Here is a 19,560-nt window from a genome sequence, read left to right as displayed (position 1 = left end):
GCCAGCAAAAACAGCCACTAAAAAGTACAAAATTTGCAAATGAATATCACAGAGGTGTAGAAAAGATGCCAAACACACTTCAGCCGTGAAGTACAGATATATTAGGAGATAGTGAGAGGAGAAGGGGAGAGGTTCAAGATCTGCTGAGCAAACTGGGAGCACGGGAAGAGGGGGGAGGGAGCTAGGAGAATGAGAAGGGGAGAAGAAGAGGGATGCTGAGGACATGAGGGAGCAGAAAGTATGAGTCAGGGGAAGAATACACGATAACAAGAATGGAGATATCATAATAGAGGGAGACTTTTTTGGTTTACAGAGAAATCAGGCACTAGGGAAATGTCTGGAGATCTACAAAGATGACACCAGCTAACTATCTCAGCAACGTAGGAGAGGCTACCTTAAATGCCCTCCCTTGATTATGAGATTGATGACTGACTTATATGCCATCCTAAAGCCTTCATCCAGAAGCTGGTGGAAGTAGAAGCAGACACCCATAACTAATCACCAAACTGAACTGGAACCCAGATGCAGAGAAGGACCAGTGAAGAGCACAGAGGTCCAGACCAGGCTGGTGAAACCCACAGAAACAGCTGACCTGAACATCTGGGAACTCTTGCTCCCCAGTCTGATAGCTGGAATACCAGCATGACTGATCCAGACCCCAAGAACATGGGTTTCTGTGAGGAAACCTCAGAAATCTATGGGACCTCCTGTAGAAGCCCAGTATTTATCCCTAGCATAGGTGTGGACTTTGGGAGCTCATTCCATATAGAGGAGAACTCCCTGAGCCAAGACACATGGGGTTGGGCCTAGGCCCTATCCCAAAGGATACAAAAGACTTTGATGACACCCTATGGAAGGCCTCGCCATCCAGGGGGAGCAAAAAAAGATATGTGACAGATAAGGTTTTAGTTGGGGGGCTGGGGAGGATGGGTGGGAGAAGGGAACTGGGATTGTCATGTAAAACAATCCTGTTTCTAATTCAAATAAAAAAAAAAGTTGGGAAAAAAAAGAACTCTCTCCAAACACAAAGACATCATCAAAATATTAGCTGATGCTATACAACATTTATTGTGCTCTACTCTAGAGGCAGAAAAAGAAATAAGCACCATGCTAACTTTTTACAAGTAAGATAATCTTCCACTGGAAAGAATAAAAGGCAAAGGCTGATTATGTTTATAAAGGATTTGCTTTTAAGAAAAAATGCAGAGATTTCTATAAATATCCACTGCAAAATCACCAATGGCTTGCAATGCCAGCCCCCATTTGATACAGAGCAGTTAAAATGATGGAACAACAGCCACCAGGTTTCTTGGAAACAACTCAAAATGCAGACATCTGACTCCACAACATCAGGGTCGAAAATCCTTAAGTTTCAACCGCAGAAACTGTAAGCAGATTTTGTTACAACCAAAACTTACACAATATAATGGGTATTTTATTTTCAATTTGCATAAAACTGAAATATACCAAGAGGATTAATTTTGGTCTTTTTACTTTCTAATATTTTAAAGAGACTTACTAATAAATTCATAAATGAGGGTGAAAGTATGTCGGCTCCAATAAGAATATTAATTAAAAGAAATCTGTCACAGGTCTGCAAGTTCAGACTAGTATATCAAACCCAGAGAGAGGGGGGCAGGGAGGGAGGAAGAGAGGGAGAAAGGGAGGGAGGAAGGGAGGGAGGAGAGAATACTCCATAAGGCAGAAAGTGGGCACCAGACCTGTAAACAAGCTGAGGTATATGAAGTAGCAGACCTTTGGACTTGTATGTGTGCAGAAAACCTGAGACAGAACCACCTAAAACTGAAATCAGAGGGAGTTTAAAGAAACAACCTTGGGATGGAGAGATGGCTCGGCCATTAAAGGCTAGGCTCACAAGCAAAAATGTAAGAAAAAACCTGCCAGATACAATCAGCATGACAGCACAGAGTAGAGCAATGTAAAATTTATCCTTTCACAAAGTTAAAAACGAAGTAAACATGGAGAACAATAAGGTGAGCAACAAGGAGTAATCTATTGCTACTTTATCTTGACCTATCTTTTAAATTACAATGTCGATACACAGATACAATAAAATAGATTTTATTGTAACAAGACAGCCGCAAGTCTTTACTGGAAGAGTAGCTAACTATATACCAGAATAAATCCTATTAAAACATTTAAATACACAAAACTAGAGCCATTAAAAAAAAAAGTGAATTGAGCTGGGTGTTGGTGGTGCACGCCTTTAATCCCAGCACTTGGGAGGCAGAGACAGGTGGATCTCTGTGAGTTCAAGGCCAGTCTGGTCTCCAGAGTGAGTGGCAGGATAGGCTCCAAAGCTACACAGAGAAACCCTGTCTGAAAAACCAAAAAAAAAAAAAAAAAAAAAAAAAGTGAATTGAATATTTAACAAGGATCTAGAAGGGAAAACTAGAAGCAATTTCAAAAACATTAAAGAAAAAGATACATCACCTAGAAAAGAATGTGTCTGAAAGGGAAGTGGGCAGGAAGCCTCATCCCTAACCAAGGAGCTATTTACAATTAACAGAAGCTAAGAGAGGGAAACTTAGTTCTTCTGTGGAGTAACACTGGATGCATCAACTATACCCCAGGGAAGAGCTCATGCTTAGGTGTCATTGGCCAACACAAATCAGACTCGTGTTGGTGTGTGTGTGTGTGTGTGTGTGTGTGTGTGTGTGTGTGTGTGTGCTTCCCTTGTTTTGGTTTGTTTGAGGTTTTGTTTAGGTTTTATTTTTTTTTCAAGAGAGAGAAGGGGAACTCAGAAGGGGAAGATCTGGGAGGAGTTGCATGAGGGGAAAGAATAGGTCAAAATGTATTGTATGAAAAAAAATGTTTTAACTATTTCATAATGACTGCTGACTGGTCTCACAAATTAGTACAACTTAATGGAATAAATGTCTGATAACACATTCAAGTATTAATATAATCCACCATGAGAAAGCATATAAAGATAGGCAACCATAGATGATATGAAAAAAAATCACATAGCAACATTTCTGGACATGTAAAAATGCATGCTATGTTCTTGGTAAGCAAAACATTTAAATTAGTAGAGTATATATCAATCTCTTTATGGGAAATGGGGTAAATTATGCCCTTTTAAATAATTAAAAAACATGCACTGCTAAAAATAAAACATAATCTTAATTAGAAACAGATAATAGAGTAAGGAAAATACTGGGAATTTTAGTTTTTGTTTTTTTTTGGGGGGGGGCTTTTTGTTGCTGAATTTTTAATTGGAAACTTTAATACAAAAGACAAACGATGACGAAAGCCATCAAAAAACATCATCAGCCCATATATGATTTGTGTTAGCGTCTAGGAAGTTTTTCATGAGACATTAATTTTTATCTATTATTAATATTTATTCTCTCATACTCTACATCTCAACTGCAATTTCCCCTCCCTCCACTCCTCCTAGTTCCCTACATACACCTCCCCTCTCCCCCACACCCACTCCTCCTTTTCCCTTCCAAAAAAGAGCAGGCCTCCCAGAGATATCAACTGAACATGACAAAACAAGTTACAATAAGACTAGGCCCTAGCCATCATATCAAGGCTGGATGAGGAAACCCGGCAGAAGGAAAAGGGTCCCAAGAGCAGGCAAAAGAGTCAGAGACTCCACCATAAGGAGTCCCACTTCCACTGTTAGGAGTCCCACAAGAACAACCAGCAACACAACCATAACATATAAGCAGAGAACTTAACTCAGACCAATTCAGGATCCATGATTGTCACTTCAGTCTCTGTGATCCCCTCTGAGCCCTACTTCATTGATTCTGTGGGCTGTGTTCTCATGGTGTCTTTGATCCTTCTGATTCCTACAGTCCTTCCTCCCCCTCTTTTGTGGGGTTCCCCCGTCTCTGCCTAATGTTTAACTGTGGGTCTCTGCCCCTGCTTCCATCAGTTTCCAAGTGACACCTCTTGAAGACAATTGGATTAGGCACTGATCCATGAGTATAATGGAATATCATTAGTAATCATTTCATTGACTTTTTTCCCCAGTCATGTTTGATCCTATCCTGGGTCTTGGGACTTTACAGTATCTGGTTTCTGGCTATCCAGACAGTGTAAGGTATGGGCTTCCTTTTATGGTGTGGGCCTCAAATTGGACCAGCCATTGGTTTACCAAAAAGACTTTCCTTTCTTTCTTTTTCTTTTTTCTATTCTTTTTTTTTCCATTTCAACACACGGTTTCTCTGTGTAGCCCTGGCTGTCCTGGAACTCTATAAACCGGACTGATCTTGAACTCACAGAGATCCACCTGCCTCTGCTTCCCAAGTGCTGGGATTAAAGGTATGTACCACCACCATAAGGAAAATAATGTAAACAATATGGCAGGCATTAGATTACCAGTTTTTGAAATCTGGTTACATTTTGAAGTATAAGATACCAGTGGGGAAAACAATGAATACATGGTAAAGACAATAGGCCAAATGCCTATTTGGTTTGTTTCTACTTTCCACACTGATTAGTTAACAGATGTATAAATCTGGTTGTCCCTTAGGAATATGAATTCAAGGAAATCAGGGATTAGGTCTGCTTTGTCCCCTTTGCATCCCATGGTGAAAAAGTAGGGGTTTCTTTGGCTCCATGAATATCAATACAATGTGACTGCCAATGTCCCCTACAATGGCTCCAGAAAGGACAAAAGGAAAAGTCATGATGTATAGCCTCAAAGGTCCCACTGTGAGTTTCCACATCTTACTATTAAAACTTGCCAGCCCTGTCTGAGTGGGAGATGACCCAACTAAAGATTGAGCTTTATAAGACTTCCGACTAAGGATATCATGCACATTTTCTGTATTTAGTAGATGTTCATTGGGTACTATAATGTGCCATCTAGAGTTCTAGAGTATTGCTCTTGCAAAATCAATTCAAAATAATAAAGTGTCAGTTCTTTATCCTAGAAGTATTTGTGAGCCACTTAAACAATGATAAGTTCAGAAGTCTACTTGGTAGTCCCAGAACTAGCTATTGATCAAATAATGTCCACACAAATTTCCCAACAAGGTCAATAATGGGGACTAACTAAGCTAAGCATCACTGACCAAGGCCCAATGGCTTATGCTTAAGACCTGTGGGAATTCTCCAGATTGTTCTTGTCTATGTAAAAGATGACTCTTCTATCCACTATCCCACCATGTGCATTTAAATTTATATACTATCCAAGCAATACATATTCAAGGAGTACATGTTAGGTGTCAGGCATTATTCCAGTTTAGGGAAGCATACATTGCCTTCACAGACAATGCCATTGCTTGTTATCAGCCTCAAAAAGTATGTAAACAGGGTTCAGCAACTAAGGGTACTTTGAACATAGTAGGGAGAGAGGGACAGAAATGCCCCTCTGGACTCTTGACCACAGCACCAGGATCTATCCCTGGTGCATGAGCTATTTTGTTAGAGTCCATTCCCTAGGGTGGCATGCCCTGCTCAGCCTCAGTGCAAAGGGAAGAGGCTTGGCCCTGCCTCAACTTAGTGGACCAGGCTTTGTCGACCCCCCAGGGGAGACCTTACCCTGTGGAAGGAGTGGATGGGAGGTGGACTATGAGGGGGGTGAGGGAGGAGGGGTGGGAGAGAGGACTGTGTTTGGAATGCAAAATGAAATTTAAAAAATAAACTTATAAAAATAAATGTCCTTCTGAGATAATTATGGAGCTAAGACCTGGAGAAGGCAGCCATCAAATAGTCCAGAAAAACCATACTACACCTAGCATTTCAGAATGCCAAGTGTCAAGCAATGAACATTCTTCTCAGATGACAGTTTGGCTGAGTTAGGGAGCAAAGAAGAAATAACAGACCTAAGATGCTAGGATCAAATTGTTCAGGGTCTCAAGGTCTGTGGCAAGGAATCCAGAATTTATACTCAGCATGTTGGGACACAAGCAAATGGTTTTCATCAGACAAGTGACAAGGTCAGGCTTACACCATAGTTTGTAACACATTCTTTTAGGCTTGTGTTATGTGGGGCTATGTTTGTGCTGCTTGGGAGTGAGAGGGCAGTCAGGGTGAAGAAATGATGTAGCCTGATTTGGCCCATGCAGGGATTAGACCCCTGGCCTGACTAATTAGAACAGTGCCATTTATATTGGGCTCTGAAGTAAATGTAACTATTGCGGCTGGTGGTTAGTTTGCCCTCATTTACTGCAAGTGAAAGGTCTTATTCTTCATGACTCATCCACAAATCCTGCTGATTTCTCTAATTAAAAAGTTTTCAAAAAAGTTGATACATTAGTTATTATGATCCCAGACACACCAGGCATAAATCCTCCCTTCCACCTATATATATGCCAGGACTTTGCTGCCTCTTTCATCATCATGAGGGGTATTCTTCAGTATAATTTTCATGACACCATCTGCCACACTCTTTTCTCAACCTTTCTTGGTGAAGTGACTGTTCAGTGATTATGAATAGGTATCTAGCATCTTTTTAGAACAAGTCCTTGACAAAAACGCAAGAGGAAAGAGTCATAAAAATGTTGTCAACTGGTAGGTTCTATGGACCACAGACATAGGAGTACACTGCAGGTCAGTCTATTTTACATCAAAATCAATGTTGCAAAGAATGGGAGCAAACTGAATTTTTAGCCATGCTATCTCTCAGCAAATCAATCTGCTCATTTCAGTAACCTTTCTAGACATTGTAATTTTTCATCAGTATAATTGTCCATATGCTGTCAACTATTAAAGGAGAAAAAAAACAATCCTGAAATTAAGCCATGTCTCTATTCACCTTAACCCCATCTAAAACCTCCAAAGCTGTATCTATCATGAAATGATTTACCTAAGTAATCCAGCCATGTGACCCATTCCTATTATTATGGCTTAGCCTCTGGTATGAATAGTGAGAAAACAAGGCTGTTTCCTGTTCAGTTTTGTACCCTCCAAAACCAAGTTAACAAACAGAGAAAGACTTGAGTGCAAAGAAATTATTCTTAAGATATCCCTATTAAGCAGCAGTTAGAAAAAAATGGGAAAAATGAAATACTGGAAATCACTAAGGACAACTGGCTCTCAATGCAGCTGAGGTTAATTCTCAAGAGACTAGGTAGAGTACACCTAAGAATCACTTATGAAGGATAGGGGCTGTGGCATTTATTCAACTTTCCATTGGTTGAAGACTGTGTCTTGGGTATTTACTCCCTCATAGTTCTATGCTGCCTAAAAGGTACACTAAGAGCTCCAGCGGCTAAAGAAAAAGCCCAAGGCAAAATGCAGAGGCAGAGGACACTTATGATGAGATGCAGATGCTTTGCATGGAAATAGTCCAACACAGCAACAGCTGAGATTATCTGTGAATCAAGAGGTTGTGAGGCACTACAGTAGGAAAATGATGCTGCTAACAATAGCAGTGTAGATATGAGCAATCATCTCTCTTAGTGCCACAAACAGACACATCAGCCAATCCAAGTCTTGCAATTTTCCAACTATTAAATGAACTAAGTACCTGCTGAACACTATAGGGGCATGCTTCAGTCAAAGACAAGATGCCCAACTCTCCAAAAGCTTAAACTCTTAGAGATTATCGGCAACTGCAGACACATGAATATGCAAAATGTAGTTCTAAGTATAAAGCCAGGACTAGTGAATTACGGTATCAAGAAGTAGATAAGATTCCATTCTAGAGTCAGACAGACAGACAGATCAAAAACAAATCGAGGACACGCAGCGAAAACATAAACAATATGTTTATTCTTCTGGAAGAAAAAATTTAAAGTAGGATGAGTGAGAACAGAGAAAAAGAATTCCATCACTGCATCAGACTTGCCCACTAAAATATATTTATTCCCTAGCCCTTGGCCCTGTTTAGTGTTTTCTTTTTTCCTTTTTTTTTAATTATAAAGAAAATGATTTTACATGTCAATCCCAGGTCCCTTTCTCTCCCCTCTTCCCCTGCCCCCCCTCAACTAATGCTCTACCCATCCCATACCCTTTTTGCTCCCCAGGGAAGATGAGGACTTCCATAGGGGGGTCTTCAAAGACTGTCATATTCTTTGGGATACCGCCTAGGCCAACCCCCTTGTGTCTAGGCTTAGGGAGTATCCCTCCATGCGGGATGGGCTACTAAAGGTAGCAATAAGTACTGATCTACTACAAGAGGCCCCATAGATTTCCAAGGTCTCCTCACTGACACCCACATTCAGGGGTCTGGGATCAGTCCCATGCTGGTTTCCCAGCTATCAGTCAGGGGACCAAGGGTTTTCCCTTGTTCAGGTCAGCTGTTTCTGTGGGCTTCACCAGCCTGGTGTGGACCCCTTTTCTTATCAGTCTTCCTTCTCTGCATCTGGATTTCAGTTCAGTTTGAGGTTTGGTTGTGGGTGTCTGCTTCTACTTCCACCAGCTGCTGGATGAAGGCTATACGATGGCATATGAATTAGTCATCAATCTCATTATCAGGAGAGGGCATTTAAGGTAGCCTCTCCTCTGTTACTTAGATTGTTAGTTGGTGTCATCTTTGTAGCTCTCCAGACATTTCCCTAGTGCCTGATTTCTCTTTGAACTTATGACATCTCCCTCTATTATATTATCTCTTATCTTGCTCTCTTCTGTTCTTCCCCCAACTGAACCTCCCTGTCTCATCATGTCTTCCTCACCCCTCCACTTCTCCCTTTCTCACTCTCCTAGTTCCCTCTGCCTTCCCCTCATGATCCCAATTTGCTCAGGAGATCTTGTCCTGTTCCCCTTCTCCGGAGGACCATGTATGTCTCTCTTAGGGTCCTCCTTGTTTACCAGCCTCTCCTGCAGCCTGGGCTGCAGGCTGGCAATACTTTACTCTATGTCTAAAATCCACATATGCATGAGTACATACAATGCCTGTTTTTGTGACTGGGTTACCTAGCTCAGAATGGTTTCTTCTAGTTCCATCCATTTGCCTATTTGCCTGCAAATTTCAGGATTCCATTGCCTCCCCCCTGCCCCCCGCTGAGTAGAACTCCATTGTGTAAATGTACCACATTTTTTCTATCCATTCTTCAGTTGAGGGGAATCTAAGTTGTTTCCAGGTTCTGGCTATTACAAATAATGCTGCTATGAAAATAGCTGAACAGATGTCCTTGTTGTAGGAATGTGCTTCTTTTGGGTATATGCCTAAAAGTAGAATTGCTGGATCTTGTGGTAGACTGATACCCATTTTCCTAAGGAATCACTGTACAGATTTCCAAAGTGGCTGTACAAGTTGGTACTACCACCTGCAGGGGAGGAGTGTTCCCCTTTCTCCACATCCTCTCCAGCATAAACTGTCATTGGTGTTTTTGATTAGCCATTCTGACAGGTGTAAGATGGTATCTCAGAGTTGTTTTGATTTGCATTTCCTGATGGCTAAGGATGTTGAACACTTTCTTATGTGTCTTTCAGCCATTTTTGATTCCTCTATTGAGAATTGTCTATATAGTTCTGTACCCCACTTTTTAATTGGATTATTTGGCGTTTTGGAGACTAGCTTCATGAGTTCTTTGTAAATTTTGGAGATCAGCTCTCTGTCAGATGTGGGGTTGGTGAAGATCTTTTCCCAATCCATGGGGTGTTGTTTTGTCTTGCTGACTGTGTCCTTTGCCTTACAGAAGCTACTCAGTTATAGGAGGCCCCATTTACTAATTGTTGATCTCAGTGTCTGTGCGACTGGTATTATGTTCAGGAAACGGTCTCCTGTACCAATTCGTTCAAGGGTATTTCCTACTTTCCATATCTAAAGGAGAGCTACACACTTTTAGACTGGAATATAAGCATTTAAATGTGCAGAAAATGCATGGAATTATAAGCAGTAGTACCCTAATTTCAAACGCATGTATCTTATCAGCTCACTCACATGGGAAAACATCTTATGAGCTCCATTATTCAGTTTTCTCATTTATAAAATGGGATTTGCACAGCCACTGTGAAGAGTGAAGGAGAATATTTCTATAAGTCTCCAACAAATTTTAAATCTTGAAAAAGTTGCTTATACTATTAACTATCCATCCCATGGCCACTGATTAGGCACCTACTATGTGAAACGCAGCATACATGATTCTGGGAATGAAAAGACAGCAATAGATGAGGTACAGTCCCAACAGTCAAATGTCCTACAAGTTAATGTCATTAATACTTTTAAAAATCTCACTATTTAAAAGAACTGAAATTAGTAAATTACCCTCATATCAATTCCCATTACCCTAATATCAATGAGAAGGAAGGAGGCAGACTAGAAGAAAGAAAGAAACCAAGATGGTTATCTTTGAGGCAGAGTTCCTGGAAATGCAAGATAATGAGCTCCATCTAAATTCACATCTGCTCCAGGGTAATCAGAGGTCCACAATGTGAACTGAATTTAGAGAAGGTTTCCCTCACAGGGACTGAGAATACAGAAGGAGAAAGCCTACCTGTCCTGGATTTGGAACAAATAACAATGCTGCTCTTTTCCAGACTTTTAATTCAAGTGAAACCAGGATGAAATGCCCATCAATAACAGCCTAGAAGTGAATTATGTCATACACTCATGGAAAGAGGAAAATGAATGAGGTAATGGTAGGGATTACCTCATCGGCTGGGATGTGTATGTGGCCTTGCTCATTCCTAGGTCACTGCCTTGCTGAACTAGAAGAGAAGCACTTCCAAGAGAGATGGATGGAGGCTAGCTCATTGACTCTCTTGCAGCTCAAAGGTGACTCTTGGCATGAACATGCTCTTCACAGGCATACATTCTACTTAGAGATACCTCCTCATTATGTCTGCAGGATACTTTGTACTCCACAAACCACTTTTATGTCCACTGTCTCACTTAACTCTCACATTGTGGTATGAGCTGTATGTCTATTCACAGAAGGGCAACTGTGGCTTAGAAACTTAAAGCTACCTGTTCAAGCTCCTATAACAAAGGGTAGAATTGCTCAATCTGAACTCTACATCTCCCAGCCTTATTTCCAAGATATTCTCACACTTGTGTGAAGATTCTGGGAGAAAGAAAAGCAGCATCAGCAGAGCTGGATGACAATGACGACAGAAAGAATTGTGTACCTAGAGACACATTGAGAGAACTCCCTGAAATCAAAATTACTAGTCAATTATGGCAATGATGGGGGAGGCTCTGATGCCATGACATCCTTCCAGGTGTCAGATAAGAAATTCTTTATAAACATCAAGCCTTCTTCATGAACAACAGCATTAGATTCAGGGCAATAAAATTCATTGGAAACTAATTCATTGGTGAGTAATAAAGTTGCTAAGGTTTATGAGCCTTGCACTAACACTAATACAGAGGTACAGTGTCAACAATAAAACTGTTACCACTGACAAACTCTAGCATTCTGTGGGAAAGTGAAAGGAAGAAAGCATTTTCTTTGGGCCTGGAGGCAAAAACAGCATTACACAATTTCAGAAGTGACAAGATCCTTTTCTCTTGTCTGATCTTTAATAGTAAATAGAAAGAATAGCTTCACCCTTGGAAATAACCTTCGATTACTGGATAATGGGACAAGAGGAGAAAAGTGGACGCTTCTGCTCAAGTTAAATTGTAAGCATTGGCAGAAGTGAACTTAAACATGTAACAACAAAGTACCCATGGCCACAGGTAAGAGGCAAATACAGAGTTGCTTCAGGCCCCAAGCTGCTTATCCAATTTTCCACTACCACAGGGAGGTACCAGAAGAAAACAGGAGTTTGAGCAGAGTGGACCGACCTCCTGGGACTCAAAGAATCTGGAGTCTCTTTACACACATTTACACACACCCATAAACAAAAGAATAAATTCTCTGAGTACTGATGGGAAACCTTTCTGTTCTTGCTTACTTGGCATTGAGTTGGTCTTCCCCATTGTACTGACCAAGAGAACCAATCATTTCTAGATGCCAGGGCTAAATAGTTCAAGCAAGCTCTGGAACCCCCAATAAGGAGGACCCAGCCTTCATGCCCAAATGACACAAGCAGATATGGAAGACTGAAAATAAAAAATAAAGGATATCTATCACATTAATAACTTATAATATCAATTATATACTAAATTAATAGTAATGGAACAATTGGCTTAATTAAAATGCATACCTACATAAATAAATGCATTCCATCTCTTCCATTTTACTTTTAAATTGTATCTACTGAGAAAGATCAACATTACAAACTCCATTCACATGTTTTACTTCTTATTTCCATGAAAGGGTATATCTGATTGCAATGTACCATTTCCTTCAAATCTCTACTAAGTCCTATAGGTAAAGTTTAAATGGATGGTATAAGTGCACTATTTTATGTTAGGAGTTTTTTAGATTTAACAATTTCTTTGACCAATGAATCTATTTCTTCTATTGTATCTTTAATGCATGAGATTCTCTTATATCTCTTGTATTCCATTGGAGATGCTTGTGTCTGTAGTTCCTGTTCACTTACCCAGATTTTCCATTTCTTGAATTCCCTCTGTTTGTTTCTTTTTTATTAGTTTTTCTTTTATTGCCTTATTTTCTTTCTTTTTTAAACATTTTTATTAATTTATTTTAACATTCCAATCCCAGTTTCCTCTCCCTCCTCTCCTCCTGCTCCCCTCACTTCACCCCCACCTTACCTCCCATCTGCTCCTTGAAGAGAGTAAGACCTCTCCCAGGAAGTCTGAGTCTGTCCCATCATCTTGTTGAAGCAGGACCAAGGCACCTCCTGACCCCTCAACCCCTGTGTCCAGGCTGAGCAAGGTATCTCTACATATAGAATGGGCTCCACTAAGTCAGTTTTTGCATTAGAGTTAGATCTTGGACCCACTGCCAGTGGCCTCATATATTGTCCCAGCCACAGCATTGTCACCTATATTAGGGAAGTCTAGTTTGGTCTTATGCAGGTTCCCCATTTGTCAGACCTGAAGTCAATGATCTCTCACTAGATGGGGTCACCTGATTGTGTGGGTTTCCCCAAAGGAGGCACATTCATACCACAAGGACATTTGCTTAACTATGTTCATAGCAAAATCATTTGTAATAACCAGATCTTGGAAAAAAACCAGATGCCCCTCAACTGAAGAATGAATACAGAAAATGTAGTACATTTACACAATGGCGTACTACTCAGCAGGAGAAAAAATGGAATCTTGAAATTTGTAGGCTAATGGATGGAACTACCTGAGCAAGGTAACCCAGTCACAAAAAGACAAACATGGTATGTACTCATAAGTGGATACCAGACATAAAGCAAAATCCACAATCTCAAAAAAGCTAGAACCTTCTTTCAGAAGGTTCTAGAAAGCTGGAAGCAGATGCAAAAATCCACAACTCTACCATTGGGCAGAGCTCCTGGAATACAACGGAAGTGAGGGAGGAGCGATAGTATGAACAAAGGTCTTTTTGTGTTTTCTTTATTGCTTCTATTTTGATTTCTATGTCATGAATAGTTTCCTTCACCTATTTTTTTGTTTGCTTGTTTCTTGGCTTTCTTGGCATTCTTTAAGGGAAATGTTGATTTCCTCTAATTTTTTGGTCTTTTCTACATTTTTTAAAGAGAGTTTTTCATTTCCTCCAGGAGGACCTCTCTCATCTTCACTAAGTTGTTTTCATGGTCATTTTCTTGGACTTCTGCTGCATTGGAATACTCAGGTCTTGCAGCCATAGGATAGTTGGGCTCTGGTGGTCCCATAATGACCTGTTTTATTATTATTATTATTTTATTTTTACGCTGGTGTTTAGGCATCTGGGTTTGGGATGATTAGTTCTAGTCCCTGATTTCTGAGTTTGTCTTTGTTGGATGGGTGTTTTGTTTCTTGCTTTCTGTTTCCTCTTTAGTAAGCTGGATTTCTGGGTATGGCCTGTGATGTACTTGAGAGTCTCTGTCCAAGTTGGGAGTCGACCTTCTGGTGTTTATCTTAGCCTTTGGTACAACAGGGGTTCTTTGTTCTTCTGAATGTTATGGCCTGCACCTGAGCAGCTGAAGTCTGTTCAAGCTGGTGTGGCTTGAGCCTGTTCAAACTGGTTCAGTTTGCTCCTGAGTGGTGGACGTCTACTGGGGTTGTGCACAGGGCCCAACAGTGGGGACAGATACAAGCTGGGGTGGCATGGGCCTGCCAAGGGACACAATCCAAGGAGGAGTGCAGTCCTGCTATAAGTGTCCTATTTTAATGCCTAGCTAGGCAAGCTGGAAATTGCTTCCTTGCTATACAATAGGTTTTGAAAGAATAGGACAGGAAACTGTGTGTGTGTGTGTGTGTGTGTGTGTGTGTGTGTGTGTGTGTGTGTGTGTGTGTGTGTGTGTGTCCTGATGTTTGCTCTTCCACTACCTCCTGTAGGAACACTGTTTGTCTGATTGCAGGAATCTGCATCACAGGGCACAGGGCATGAAGCCTTGCACTGCACCACTTTAGGAAAATGCTTATTGCTCTGCTGTTACAATGGGGTACTGATGACTATAAGCTCATATGCTCAGTATCCAATCAGATCCACTCAGCACAGTTTTTTGAGGACCAGAGATCCTCTCCACCCCTGGGCTTGCCTTCCTGAAAACACACACTCTTGGCTACAACAGGGTCAGTGAAATAATGGCACTGTGTACTTATCACATCCATCTCATTACTACAAAATCAGCTTAGTTTCATCCTCAGCAGGGGCATTGCCACCTGTATCATCCTGACATATAAGAGAAGAGTACTATTTTCTTTTGGTTAAAGAGAAAAGGCTTTAAGTATGCCATAATTTTCAAAGCCCAATGGTAAAAATTAGAATATCTGTTCTCTCATTTTCTCTCAGAAAAAACTATTTCTATACTGAAAATAGTCCATATTTAGATGACCTAAATCCTACACATCTAGGTGATTTAGAAGATCATATATAAAAACATTTATCTATGTCCTATGACTTCATATCACTTTTTAAGTTTTTTTTTGTATGTGTGTTGCTAGGAATAGAACTCAGGGCCTTTGAGCATGCCATACAAGTACTATAACTCTGAGCATATTATATCCCCAGAAAAATGCACTTTAAAAATCTTAATCTTAAATAACTCAGTATGTTAGATTTTTATAGGACTTTGCTTAATCAAATTAACAATAGGCAATGCCTACTAGTGTACCAGAAAATTGAGTCCAGAGTCATAGACCACAGAGGGACCCCTCAGCACCCATGTCTGTAGGAAAGGACAGTTCCTTCTCTAAGTGTGTCTCAATAAAAGAAATCTGTGTACACATTTTACCTAATCCTATAATTTCAAAGTACCACAGTTGACCACCTTGAAGAGTTGCATCAGATATTTTTTCCCCTCTGATCCATCTTCCATCACTATAGAGGTGATGCCTCTTGGATCTGGCTGACCTTCACTCCCAACAGCTGTGCCAGGCGGCTTTGGATGCACTTTCCATCTCCAGTGGCTTTTGCACCTGCAGTCTGGCTGGCTTGAGCTTTCTGTTTTCTTCCTGCCTTGGCAGCAGGGTAGAAGTCAAAGCTGTTGCCTATGGTGTTCTCTGGGCCTCCAGTCTCTAGTAACAGATCCAGAGGATACCTGAGGGGCTTGTCAACAGCTGAGGCTGTGTCTCCTACTCCTTGGCTTGAGATAGTTCTGGGTATTATTATGACGGGACCTAGCTGGATATCTACCTTTTGGATTGAAAGTTGACCTTTTATTAAATACTAACAGAGAGGGAAAGTAGAAAGAAAGTGGTCCCATTAAAACTTTCCAACATGAGTAGTCTCAGAAGGCTTGAGCAGAAGATGCTGGAATACTATAGATGTAAAATGATGAAGAAGCCTGGTAGCTTTGCATCACTGTGACTAAAGCCTGACATGAACTTAAAGGAGGAGACACTCGTTTGTGCTCATGTATCTAAGGTTTTGGTTTCTAGTCTTTGGTTCTATTAACCAGGGGCATGTGAGACAGCACCATGGCAGTTTGAAATGGGGGAATATAGTCACATAAAGGTGGCCAGTAAGCAGAGAAAGAGGAAGGGATTAAGGACTAGAAATAACCTTCAAAGATGCACACACACAACCTCAGGCCCATTTTATTTATAGACCCCCAATTCCTAACATTTTCAGAACCTCCCACAGTAGTATCACTATCTGGGAACCACAGTTTCAATACATAGGCCCATAGGCAACAGTTCATACTAAGACCATACCAAACAGTGTCTATGGATAAAGTATTTAATCTTAGATTTTATTCTATATAATAGATACTACTACCATGACTACTGAACAAATAAGGAAATTGAAATCTAGAGAAATGAAACAACTTGTCCACAGACTCTGAAGAAAGTGAGATTTCCAAATAGAGACAGGTGCTTGACAATACATAGAGCTTGTTTGCAGGCCTAGTCTGCCTTCAAGATTTTTTTCTTAATTCCCTTAGATGGAAACATTTAAGTTAGTGTATCTCTTGATCATGCTTCTGCCTGAGATCACCTGAAACAGTCACACACTAGTTGAAATCTATGGATAAGCAGGCACCAAGACAGGTTAGACATCGCCATTCATTTCTAAGCTGTTTTGCACCCATGTTGCTTTGTTTGCTTCCTTTCCTAATGGGGAGGCTAACAGAGGGAAACACACACAAGCCTCAGTAGGAACAAAGTCACAAAGTTCTGCAGTTCAACCTTCAGCACCAGTAGGTACCAGAGGAGAACTTTCCCTGGGATGTTCCTAAAAACCAAGGGAATTTCTGCAACTGTGCTCATCTGCCCATTACAAAATTCATTTGCTATTCACGGCTCCTTTTAAGAGTAACTCACTTAAAAGGGGCAGCAGACCCAAGTCATCCCGAACAGGACTGTTTCTGAGGCATATCAGTGTCTACTCAGGGAGCAACCCGTAACACAGCTCACCATTTCCTGGCTCATGGGTCCACTACAGCACTTACAACATGACATAGAGAAGCAACTTCAGCGTCCACATACTCCTTCAGACCCCACGAATTTTGTTCCACTTTCCAGAACTGCCTTGGATATCTCATCCTTCAGGTGGAAACATATACACAACAGAAGGAACAGCAAGAAATCATGGTGGCCAGTAGCTCAGTCAGGCTAACAGCTACAGGGAAGGCAGGATGCATATTAACAAGCCCTCAACCCTCAGATATGATTGGTTTAAATAAGCATAGTTCACAGCATGCATTTTTCAGACCTATAACCTATCACTTAGCCTCCCTTAAACTAATGATCATGTATTGGGAGCACCTGCCAAAGCTTGTGATTCATGAAAAATAAAAGCTGCTAAGATAATTTCTCCCAAACAGCTGCAATTTAGCCAGACCAAATCCTACTGGACCTTCATTTACTGGTGTATCGAAAAGAACATTAACTAATAGTTACTAGTTACACACTCCACACCATGTATTTTACAATTATTATCACTCTGCTGGCATCCTAGGGAAGTAGATATGACTATTCTTGGTTTTGAGTTTAGTGAACTAAAGACTAGTCTAGAGTATAACCATAATTTAGCCAAGGTTACCCGTTTAGTGCCCGGTAGAGCATGAAGCCTTTCCAACTCCATAATTCTGCTATATTGGCATTGCTTCCAAACAGAAGGCAGGAGATGTGGTCTAAGTCCTAGAGCTGCCAGGTGTACAGCCTTAACAAAACTTACTTAATTTCACCCCCAGTCTTCATTGAGTCAGCTACAAAATGAAAAGAATGCTTTTGAACTTTAGCCTAAGATTCAGTCTTGGGAATCAAACTGACTTTGATGAAAAATCCTGTCACATCTTTACTTTTTGTGTGACCTTGGAGAAGTCAAATGGCTTTATCTTGAAAATGGGGAAATAGTAGTAATACCTACCACAGAAGGATAGGTTTAAACAAAACACAACATAATGACTATTTGATATCAATATATAGCAAGTTTTCTTCCTCCTCCTCTTCCTCCTCCTCCTCATCATCAACATCATCATTACCATGAAAACATTGCCATTACAACGTGGCACTTTTCTAAAATGTTACTTATTTTTTATTTCATGTGTATGGGTGTTTTGCCTGCATGTATGTGCACCAGGTGCATGCAGTGCCTTCAGTGGCCAGAAGAGGACATCAGATACAGTAGGGCCGGAATTACAGACAGTTGTGAGCTGCCATATGGGGGCTGGGAATTGAACCTAGGTCCTCTGCAAGAGCAGTCAGTGTTCTTAACCATTGAATCATTTCTCCAGCCCCAAAGCACATGTTTTCCTATTCTACTTCTCTGGATATTTTGAAGATCAAATGAGAAAGCAAGTAAAATGTATTTTAAATGGCAAAGATTTATGCAATCATAAAGAAAGAATATACATAAGGCCTATGCTATGATAATTATAAGGATTCAGTTGCAATTGGGAGAAAGTGTTGCGTCTCCAGGTTAAACCATATTAGACTGTTCTGCCCTACTTTTACATATGACCAAAACCCAGCTGTGTGGCCATCTGAAAGCAGCTTTATGTGGCCTATAGACTACAGAGGATCTATCATGCAATTCATCTAGACAGAAGAGAAGATTCCAGATCACACAGTACCCGGCTGTGTACTAAAGAGTAAAGGGTAGAAGCAGACAATAGTAGAAAATAAAAGATACAAGTATTCCCATCTCACAAGAAAAGTTTATAATGACAATAGTGGACTGGATTTATGTCATTCTTCAGAATGAAAACTTCATTTACTGGCATCTAATTTCTTTAGATCATTTTATTTGTGTGATTGCTTTGCTTGCATCTATGTGCACCATATTCATGCCTGGTTCCTGGGGAAGTCAGAAGCATCATGAAAAAGCATCAGATCCTGGGACTGGAACTACATATAGTTATGAACTATAACGTGGTGCTAGAAACTGAACCCAGGTCCTCTGTAAGAGGACCTCATTTGATCTTCAAAACACATGCTTTTACCTGATGATCCATCTTGCCAGGCCCCATCTTAGCTTCTTTACCTATAATGTTCATGTGTAAAACTGCATGCTTTACAGGGTCACAAGTAAGGTGAGGCACGTAGCATACAGTGAGTATTAAGTGAGCAATAGATACTATCATACTGTCAACATGCTGAGGTAAGACATTGCTATTAATATTTCTCACAATTTCTTGTGCAAGTATTGTGGGGTAGAAGGTAAAGATGAAATAAAAGCAATATTGTAAATTAGGCTTTCCAAAGGTGTTCTGTATCTTTTGTCAATAAGACTAGTCACAAAAATGCTCTTTGAGACATATTTGAGAGTTCTTTGGTTTGCTTTCAGACACTGTAGAAAATCAAGTCTCCCCAGCAGGCTAGTCACTTTCTTAAGGTTTGTAAGGTAATAAATATAAATATAGACATAACTATAAATATAGATGTAAATATAAATAAGGAGTTCCTGGTTCTGACACCAGAGCCTTGTTTTTCTTACTGGAGTTTGAACTCAGGGTCTTATATCTGTTAGGCAATTACGACTACTGAGCTATAATCCCAGAGCTCTTTTCAGAAACTTGTTGTGGTTGTTTTGTTTTGAGAAGGGGGCATTATGTTGCCCTGGCTGATCTTGAAGTTATTATGTGTCAACAGTAGGCTTCAAACTTGCTGTCTTCCTGACTCCTGAGTTTCTGGGATTACACAGAGTCCATCTCATAGTCAATTTAGTATAGTTCCAAAGTAGGCACATTCTGGAAACAAAGTGCCAAGATTTG

At 40.5% G+C, this 19,560-nt stretch overlaps 1 pseudogene; it reads right to left on the bottom strand.

Moving 5' to 3' along the window:
- The window catches only part of LOC100766203, a 32,773-nt pseudogene extending 13,957 nt beyond the window's left edge, over positions 1-18,816 (bottom strand).
- Between the last annotated feature and the right edge of the window lie 744 nt (positions 18,817-19,560).

Source organism: Cricetulus griseus, chromosome 8, assembly GCF_003668045.3.
Source record: "Cricetulus griseus strain 17A/GY chromosome 8, alternate assembly CriGri-PICRH-1.0, whole genome shotgun sequence".
In the NCBI taxonomy this organism is placed as follows: domain Eukaryota; kingdom Metazoa; phylum Chordata; class Mammalia; order Rodentia; family Cricetidae; genus Cricetulus; species Cricetulus griseus.
This window is presented reverse-complemented; position numbering and strand designations above follow the sequence as displayed.